The sequence below is a fragment of the Salvelinus namaycush genome, chromosome 9 (genome assembly GCF_016432855.1).
Source record: "Salvelinus namaycush isolate Seneca chromosome 9, SaNama_1.0, whole genome shotgun sequence".
NCBI classification, from domain to species: domain Eukaryota; kingdom Metazoa; phylum Chordata; class Actinopteri; order Salmoniformes; family Salmonidae; genus Salvelinus; species Salvelinus namaycush.
This window is the reverse complement of record NC_052315.1, coordinates 16,782,709-16,791,398: the sequence shown is the minus strand read 5'-3', so window position 1 is coordinate 16,791,398 and position 8,690 is coordinate 16,782,709. Positions and strand designations below refer to the sequence as shown.

General features: G+C 42.0%; 1 pseudogene; it reads left to right on the top strand.

Annotated features, from left to right (window-relative positions):
- The first annotated feature begins 2,328 nt into the window (after positions 1–2,328).
- Positions 2,329–8,573, top strand: LOC120053397 (annotated as a pseudogene).
- Positions 8,574–8,690: the final 117 nt, after the last annotated feature.

Here is an 8,690-nt window from a genome sequence, read left to right as displayed (position 1 = left end):
TATCCCAAGACCAATGCACTGCGATCATTGTAAAGCTTTTGGTCATGTAGCAAGTGTTTGCAGAAGGGAGAAGCCGATATGTCCAAGATGTGGAAAGGATCATATTATGTGTTATAAAAGTGATAAATATGACATGTTGCTATTTTTATTTTAACTAGGCAAGTCAGTTAAGAACAAATTCTTATTTACAACGACGGCCTACCCATTGAAGCCACGTCTTCCGAATGCCCCACAAGGGTGAAAGAGAATGAGGTGGTCAAAGTCAGGGTTTTACAGAACATTTCACATGCAGCAGGGAAAAGGGTTGAGGGTTTGAATGGTGCCCCAGAAGAGTCCATGGTAGTGGATAGGCCTACGATGCAGGGGTTGCCTTTCACCAGCAGGATCCTGACATTTTAAAGGTTAAATAGGTGGACTTTGTGGCATGTATAGCTATGGTAATTACTGAGGCATGCATGAGAGCATCTGCTGTTCCGAACGACTGTGTGATCATGCTCTCCGTAGCCAACGCGAGTAAGACCTTTAAACAGGTCAACATACACAAGGCTGCGGGGCCAGACGGATTACCAGGACGTGTGCTCCGGGCATGTGCTGACCAACTGGCAGGTGTCTACACTGACATTTTCAACATGTCCCTATTGAGTCTGTAATACCAACATGTTTCAAGCAGACCACCATAGTCCCTGTGCCCAAGAACACAAAGGCAACCTGCCTAAATGACTACAGACCCGTAGCACTCAACGTCCGTAGCCATGAAGTGCTTTGAAAGGCTGGTAATTGCTCACATCAACACCATTATCCCAGAAACCCTAGACCCACTCCAATTTGCATACTGCCCAAACAGATCCACAGATGATGCAATCTCTATTGCACTCCATACTGCCCTTTCCCACCTGGACAAAAGGAACACTTATGTGAGAATGCTATTCATTGACTACAGCTCAGTGTTCAACACCATAGTACCCTCAAAGCTCATCACTAAGCTAAGGATCCTGGGACTAAACACCTCCCTCTGCAACTGGATCCTGGACTTCCTGACGGGCCGCCCCCAGGTGGTGAGGGTAGGTAGCAACACAAATGCCACGCTGATCCTGAACACTGGAGCCCCCCAGGGGTGCGTGCTCAGTCTGCTCCTGTACTCCCTTTTCACCTACGACTGCATGGCCAGGCACAACTCCAACACCATCATTAAGTTTGCAGACAACACAACATTGGTAGGCCTGATTACCAACAACGGGGAGGAGGTTAGAGACCTGGCCGGGTGGTGCCAGAATAACAACCTTTCCCTCAACGTAACCAAGACTAAGGAGATGATTGTGGACTACAGGAAAAGGAGGACTGAGCACGCCCCTATTCTCATCGACGGGGCTGTAGTGGAGCAGGTTGAGAGCTTCAAGTTCCTTGGCGTCCACATCAACAAACTAGAATGGTCCAAACACACCAAGACAGTCGTGAAGAGGGCACGACAAAGCCTATTCCCCCTCAGGAAACTAAAGAGATTTGGCATGGTTCCTGAGATCCTCAAAAGGTTCTACAGCTGCAACATCGAGAGCATCCTGACTGGTTGCATCACTGCCTGGTACGGCAATTGCTCGTCCTCTGACCGCAAGGCACTACAGAGGGTAGTGCGTATGGCCCAGTACATCACTGGGGCTAAGCTGCCTGCCATCCAGGACCTTTACACCAGGCAGTGTCAGAGGAAGGCCCTAAAAATTGTCAAAGACCCCAGCCACCCCAGTCATAGACTGTTCTCTCTACCACCGCATGGCAAGCGGTACCGGAGTGCCAAGTCTTGGACAAAAAGGCTTCTCAACAGTTTTTACCCCCAAGCCATAAGACTCCTGAACATGTAATCAAATGGCTACCTGGACTATTTGCATTGTGTGCCCCCCCCAAACCCTCTTTTACTCTGCTGCTACTCTCTGTTTATCATATATGCACAGTCACTTTAACTATGCATTCATGTACATATGTACATACTACCTCAATTGGCCCAACCAACCAGTGCTCCCGCACATTGGCTAACTGGGCTATCTGCATTGTGTCAGTGCTAGAGGCATCACTACGGACCCTGGTTCGATTCCAGGCTGTATCACAACCGGCCGTGAATGGGAGTCCCATAGGGCGGCGCATAATTGGCCCAGCGTCGTTAGGGTTTGGCCGGGGTAGGCCGTCCGTTGTAAATAAGAATTTGTTCTTAACTGGGCAAGTGCCTAGTTAAATTAAAACGAAACTGACAGGAGAAGAAGAACATCGCCCATGCACCTTAGTAAATACGTTGTGTGATGACGCGTCGGCACTACGTGTCCAGGAAGTCATCCAGTCAACATGGCGGCGCAACAAGGAGATGTTGATGAGCTCTTCGATGTGAAAAATGCTTATTATATCAGCAGTTATCAACAAAGTATAAATGAAGCCCAGAAAGTTAAGGTAATTATCTGATGGTAAACCGTTTGTACAATGTGGCTAAGCCTATATCTTTTTCAAGTGTCGCTGTATGACACTGAACTGTATAGCTAACAAATCAACTAGCTAACATCTCTATAGTAATGAACTAGCTAACGTTAAAACGAAAAAGAGTCAACTACTTATTCTCCTCTTTGCAGCCATCAACACCTGAGAAGGAGGTTGAGAGAGACATGTTTCTGTACAGAGCCTACATTGCACAGGTAACATAGCCGGGACAGTCAGTTTATAGGAGTGTACATTTTTGTTCCACCACCTATCAGCATGTGCAATTAGCGAACACGCCTCATTCTGTCTTGTTTCAGAGGAAGTATGCTGTGGTGATGGATGACATCAAGGCCAGTTCCTCGCCAAAGCTCCAGGCTGTCAAGATGTTTGCTGAGTATTGCTCCAACGAGGGCAAAAGGTCTGAACCCATTAGTTTTCAGAATTGTTATTGTAAACTGTCAATACACAACTCAAGATGAAATGCTCTTTGTTGACTCCTTAGCTGGCGTTACAATATTGTTGTTTTTTTTGTGCAGGGATGGCGTTGTGGCTGAACTTGACAAGAAGATGGCCAAGAGTGTAGATGCGGCCAACACAACCTTCCTGGTCATGGCTGCGTCCATTTACTAGATGAACTCTGACGCTGCCCTGCGTTCCCTGCACCAGGGAGAAAGTCTGGAATGGTAAAGACAATCACAGGATACTATTAATGTTTGTAGCCCCTGTTATGGGTGATTCAGTACGTTTACGTCCCTCTTTTTCTTTTCAGCATGGCAATGACCATTCAGGTGCTGCTGAGTTTAGAACGTGTTGGTATGTCCGCTCAACACGGCATCTGATTTAAATTCCTTTTAAATACTTTTAAATAAATTGAGCTAAAAGGATTCAGCAAATTTAAGTGTTGATCAAATATGGCATTGTTTACTTATTTTAACACCTGCCATTCAAAGGAAAGAGCTGAAGAAAATGCAGGAGCAGGACGAGGATGCCACACTGACCTAACTATCCACGGCTTGGGTCAACATCGCTGTTGTGAGTGTCAGCCCATAGTGAAGACCAGGGCATAAAATGAACACCAGCCACCTGCCAAATGCTGGTATATTTAGGTATTGGCAGGCAAGAATGTCTATTTCACAAGCCACGTAGGCGGGTGGTCAATTTGCAGGGTGGTCATCCCATTCGCATATGCAAATAAAAAGTGAGCACATGTGCGAGTTGTGATTTATAGCAGACAAATGCTGCAGTAGCTGTTTTCAAAATATTTATGCCATTTTGTTTCATAGCTGCTAATCGCATAAAGAAATACAAATCTATATCCCACCTCGCACAGCAACACTGCCTGGCTTTGTGCACTGTGGTGATAGATTCATTTTTGGAGGTGCTGCGCACAGGCATAAGTTTGTCTAATTTACTTGAAAGTGTACAAAGTGAGACTTTGTCCTTGTGTTTCTTGTATATCTACATTGTTTTGTTCACAAGCTTGGTTGTTTTTTTAATGTTAGTTTGAGTCTGCTGCTTCAACTGATAGCGAAGAGATGCCGTCTACTACTAGTGCGATTTTAAATCTCACACACACACAGACGCACAGACGCACCTGACACGACTCGAGTGGCCCCGTTACCACGGTAACCTCCCACCCTGAAATTTAGCAATATATCACATTACTTCTTACTAATAATTGTTTTAGCAAGATTTCAAAGAATGGTCATCTGTTTTTTGTTTTTGTATGGTGGAAAACGTTTTTTGGCTGGTATAAAAAAAAAAAGAATCAGAGTGGCAGGTAGATTTTTCAATCTACCTGCCACAGTGGCTGGTGGACCAAAAAGGTCATTTTAGGCCCTGGTGAAGCCCCCCTACATGCTAGAATACTTCAGTGCAGCGGGCGCCATTTGCCTTCCACCTGAAATAAATGGGCTTTTATTGACAGATCACCACTCTCACTCTAAAAGTAGTCATCACTTTAGGATTGAATTCAGCTTTTTGTGCAGTCATTAAGAATAAAACTCAATTTCAGTTTTTCATCTGAACAGAAAAGAAAACTGGACTCATGCTTTTTTCCTTTTTTAAAGGGAGGAGAGAAGCTGCAGGATGCTTACTACATCTTCCAGGAGATGTCGGATAAGTACTCCCCAACTCTGCTTCTGCTTAATGGCCAGGCTGCCTGCCATATGGCCCACAACAAGTGGGAGGAGGCAGAGGGAGTTCTCCAGGAGGCACTAGACAAGGTCATTACTTGCCTCAAATGCACTCTAATATCTTATTCTACAGAGGAATCTGTAGAGATGTGTAAAGGGTTGTTTTTAAATAAAGATTAACACTAACTGATAGCATAACATTATATGACGTTACAGTGACTTGAATAATACCATTTGAATTAGTTTAACCAATTGGTGATGTCTGTTGTCTCATCCAACCACAGAGCAATACAAGTTTAGTGTCATTTTAAGGGAAATACTTGCAACTTTTTCAATTGAACAGTAGGTGGTGCCAAATGCTATATTTTTGTCCCCGTGGTTTGCAGTTAATCTGAGATGAGAAAAAAATAATTGGCCAGAGCATAACCAGTACCTTATTGGGGTGTCATGGAAGACTGATCCTTGGTTAAATACTTACACAAAAAGATCATCTCCCACATTTTACGCTCTTGTTTAGACTATGACCAGTAATTGATGTGAATACACTAGTATTAAAGTTGTCATATACACATTTCAAAACGTGTGATTGAACATGTGTGAAGGAAGCAGGGTAGTGAGTAAGGTCATACAGTGCATTGAGACACTGCTGTGAGAAACTGGGTGTTTTCCAAACTCTGATTTCCCCCATAACAGGACAGCAGCCGCCCTGAGACTCTGATCAACCTGATTGTGCTGACCCAGCACTTGGTCAAAGCTCCTGAGGTGAGACTTTGGACCTATATCGGTTTATGGGGATTCCTCAGGTTTCATCACAGATACAGAGAAATGTTTGTCTCAATTTAGGTTTGTTTTTGATTTGTTTGGCTGAAAGGTTTGCTGATATATTGTGCTCTTTTTAAACCTTAAGTACAACTCAAGAACACTATTGTAGCGATAAAGCTTTAAAAAAAATCTTCTCTGTGCCAGATTGAGGTGATAGTGAGTAAATGATCAATAGAATTGTTATTGTCTACAGAATGCTGTCTTCAATGGGTTCAATCTAATTACTGATAATTACCCAATCAAGGATATCTACAACTGGTGTATAAAGAGTAGACCTTGTTCTAATGATTTATGATAAATTATTTTTGGCATTAACTTCCTTAAAAGGATTCTCTGGTACTTTTCTATACTTTTTAGCCAGTAGTTCTGAAAGTAGCAATCACGAGTCAAAAGTGGTCCCCAAAAATTGCATCACATACAGTGCATTCAGGAAGTATTCAGAGCCCTTGACTTTTTCCACATTTTGTTGCGTTACAGCCTTATTCTAAAATATATTAAATAGTTTTTCATCAATCTACACTTTTTTTTGTGTGTGCAAATGCATTAAAAATATAAAACAATTACATTTACATAAGTATTCAGACCCTTTACTCAGTGCTTTGTTGAAGCAACTTTGGCAGTGATTACAGCCTTGAGTCTTGGGTATGACGCTACGAGCTTGGCACACCTGTATTTGGGGAGTTTTTCCCATTCTTCTCTGCAGATCCCCTCAAGCTCTGTCAGGTTGGATGGGGAGCATCGCTGCGCAGCTATTTTCAGGTCTCTTCAGAGATGTTTAATCGGGTTCAAGTCCGGGCTCTGTGTGGGCCACTCACAGACATTCAGAGACTTGTCCCAAAGCCACTCCTGTGTTGTTTTGGCTGTGTGCTTAGGGTTGTTGTCCTGTTGGAAGGTGAACCTTTTCCCCAGTCTGAGGTCCTGAGTGCTCTGGAGCAGGTTTTCATCAAGGATCTCTCTGTACTTTGCTCCGTTCATCTTTCCCTCGATCCTGACTAGTCTCCCAGTCCCTGCCCCTGAAAAACATCCCCACAGCATGATGCTGCCACCACCATGCTTCACCGTAGGGATGGTGCCAAGTTTCCTCCATATGTGACGCTTGGCATTCAGGCCAAAGAGTTAAATCTTGGTTTCATCAGACCAGAGAATCTTTTTTCTCATGGTCTGAGTCCTTAGGTGCCTTTTTGGCAAACTCCTGTCTTTGAGCTCTATGGACAATTCCTTCGACCCCATGGCTTGGTTTTTGCTCTGTCATGCACTGTCAACTGTGGGACCTTATATAGACAGGTGTGTGCCTTTCCAAATCATGTCCAATCAATTGATTTTACTACAGATGTACTCCAATCAAGTTGTAGAAACATCTCAAGGATGATCAGTAGAAACAGGATGCACCTGAGCTCAATTACGAGTCTCATAGCTTATGTAAATAAGGTATCTGGTTTTTTAAATTTTATACAATTGCAAACATTTCTAAAAAACTGTTTTCGCTTTGTCATTATGGGGTATTGTGTATATAAAAAAAAATGTAATCCATTTTAGAATAAGGCTGTAATGTGGAAAAAGGGAAGGGGTCTGAATACTTTCCGATTACACTATGTGCACCACGTCATTGTTCTCACTCTGCTGTGGGTGCATCTTGTTAGCTGCTAGGGGGCTGGCCCACGTTTGGGAAAATGTAGCACAACTTCCAGAAAAATAATTGCCTTCAAACTAGGGATTTCCTGGCTAATTGAGGTAAAACAGTAATTCTGCTCTTAGATTATGCATGTATGAACTACACAGTGACTGTTTACATGTACACTAATAATTCAATGTTAAACGGATTCATGGCAGTAGGCAGATTATGCAATAGTCATGTAAACACTTATCTTAACTGGCGTAAAGTCCAAATTTTAAGTAAGTATACGCCGATGAAAACATCTGGTTTTCTGAGCAGTCTTTCAAATTATTAGGACATGTAAACACCTTAATTGGCATTCCAGCTGTGTATTTGATTTGCGAATATGCCAGCGCCATCTGAGCGAGCCTCCCCTTTTAGCGCGAGTGAAGTGAGTTCGAAACAACAATGTATGTCTTAAAGTAGTTTTCGCATACAAACTCAGAATCAAATAGGCTTCCCAAAAATAACATGTTCGCTGTGGTAGAACGTTTATTTTGATAGGTTATTTTCTACATTTATCAGTCCCATCAGGTAGCCTGATTTCAGAAGTGTTCATGTAAACAGGGTTATTAGGGAAACCGTCCTTCTTGCAAAGCATGTAAACGTTTTATTGGAATATTATATTAATCTGACTTCTCAATAATCACATGATTGTGTGCATGTAACCGTACTCATTGACACATCGAGCCCAAAGCGGAAGGTATAAAAAAATACTAAGTAGTTGCCGAAGTTCAGGAGCATGTCTTTAACATCAATCTGTCTCTCTCAACTGAAAGACGCCCATAGAGCTCACCGCTTCCTTAAAGATTACCTGGCCAAGGTATGTTGATTACATTTGCTCGTACACAGTTCTGCTACATCTTGAATCAATGCATTCTACAGCTGTTGGTCAGTCTTTGCTCTCTTGGAACTAAATCAAATTATTTGATTGGTAGCACTGCAGGATATCTAGTCCAATGAGATCATTTAAAAACGGTCTGATTTTGACTCAGACTTCACTACACATAATTACCCAATAAAGAAGTGTAAATAAACATTAAAATGTCAGTTCGTTTCATTCAACGGACCAGGTTATTGCAGTGCACAACAGTTTTACTAGTTAAACATGTTCTACTGTGTGTTAAATGTAATTTTTTTTTCTTGCCTCAGGAGAATGAATTTGACAGACTGGCGATCAGTACGCTCCCACTGCGACTGTTTGACACAATGGAGGAATCTGTTAGGATCGCAAAACATTATGAATACTCGACACACAAATGATTTCTCCATATCTTTTTTGTCTATCAATATGGCAAACTCTAAATTGTATGGATTAAAATTGACATGCACATTTAGACATTTTTATATTTTTTTAAACTATTTTTTTTGCAGAATTTTATCATAATAATATGACCTTTTATGTGGTGGACACAGATTTTATTTATATTCTGAAGTAGTTGTAGTACATGAAATGTCCCTTTTGATAATGTCTCTGTTTGTAACATTTGCATTTCTCTAAATTGTAAAATGCCTCCTGTGTAACTGTTTTCTATAAACATTCCTCTGAATTGACAATACATGTTTTATGACCCTGTTTACACTCAGTGTGTCAGTGTGAAACTTTCTATTGAAATTCTTGAAAT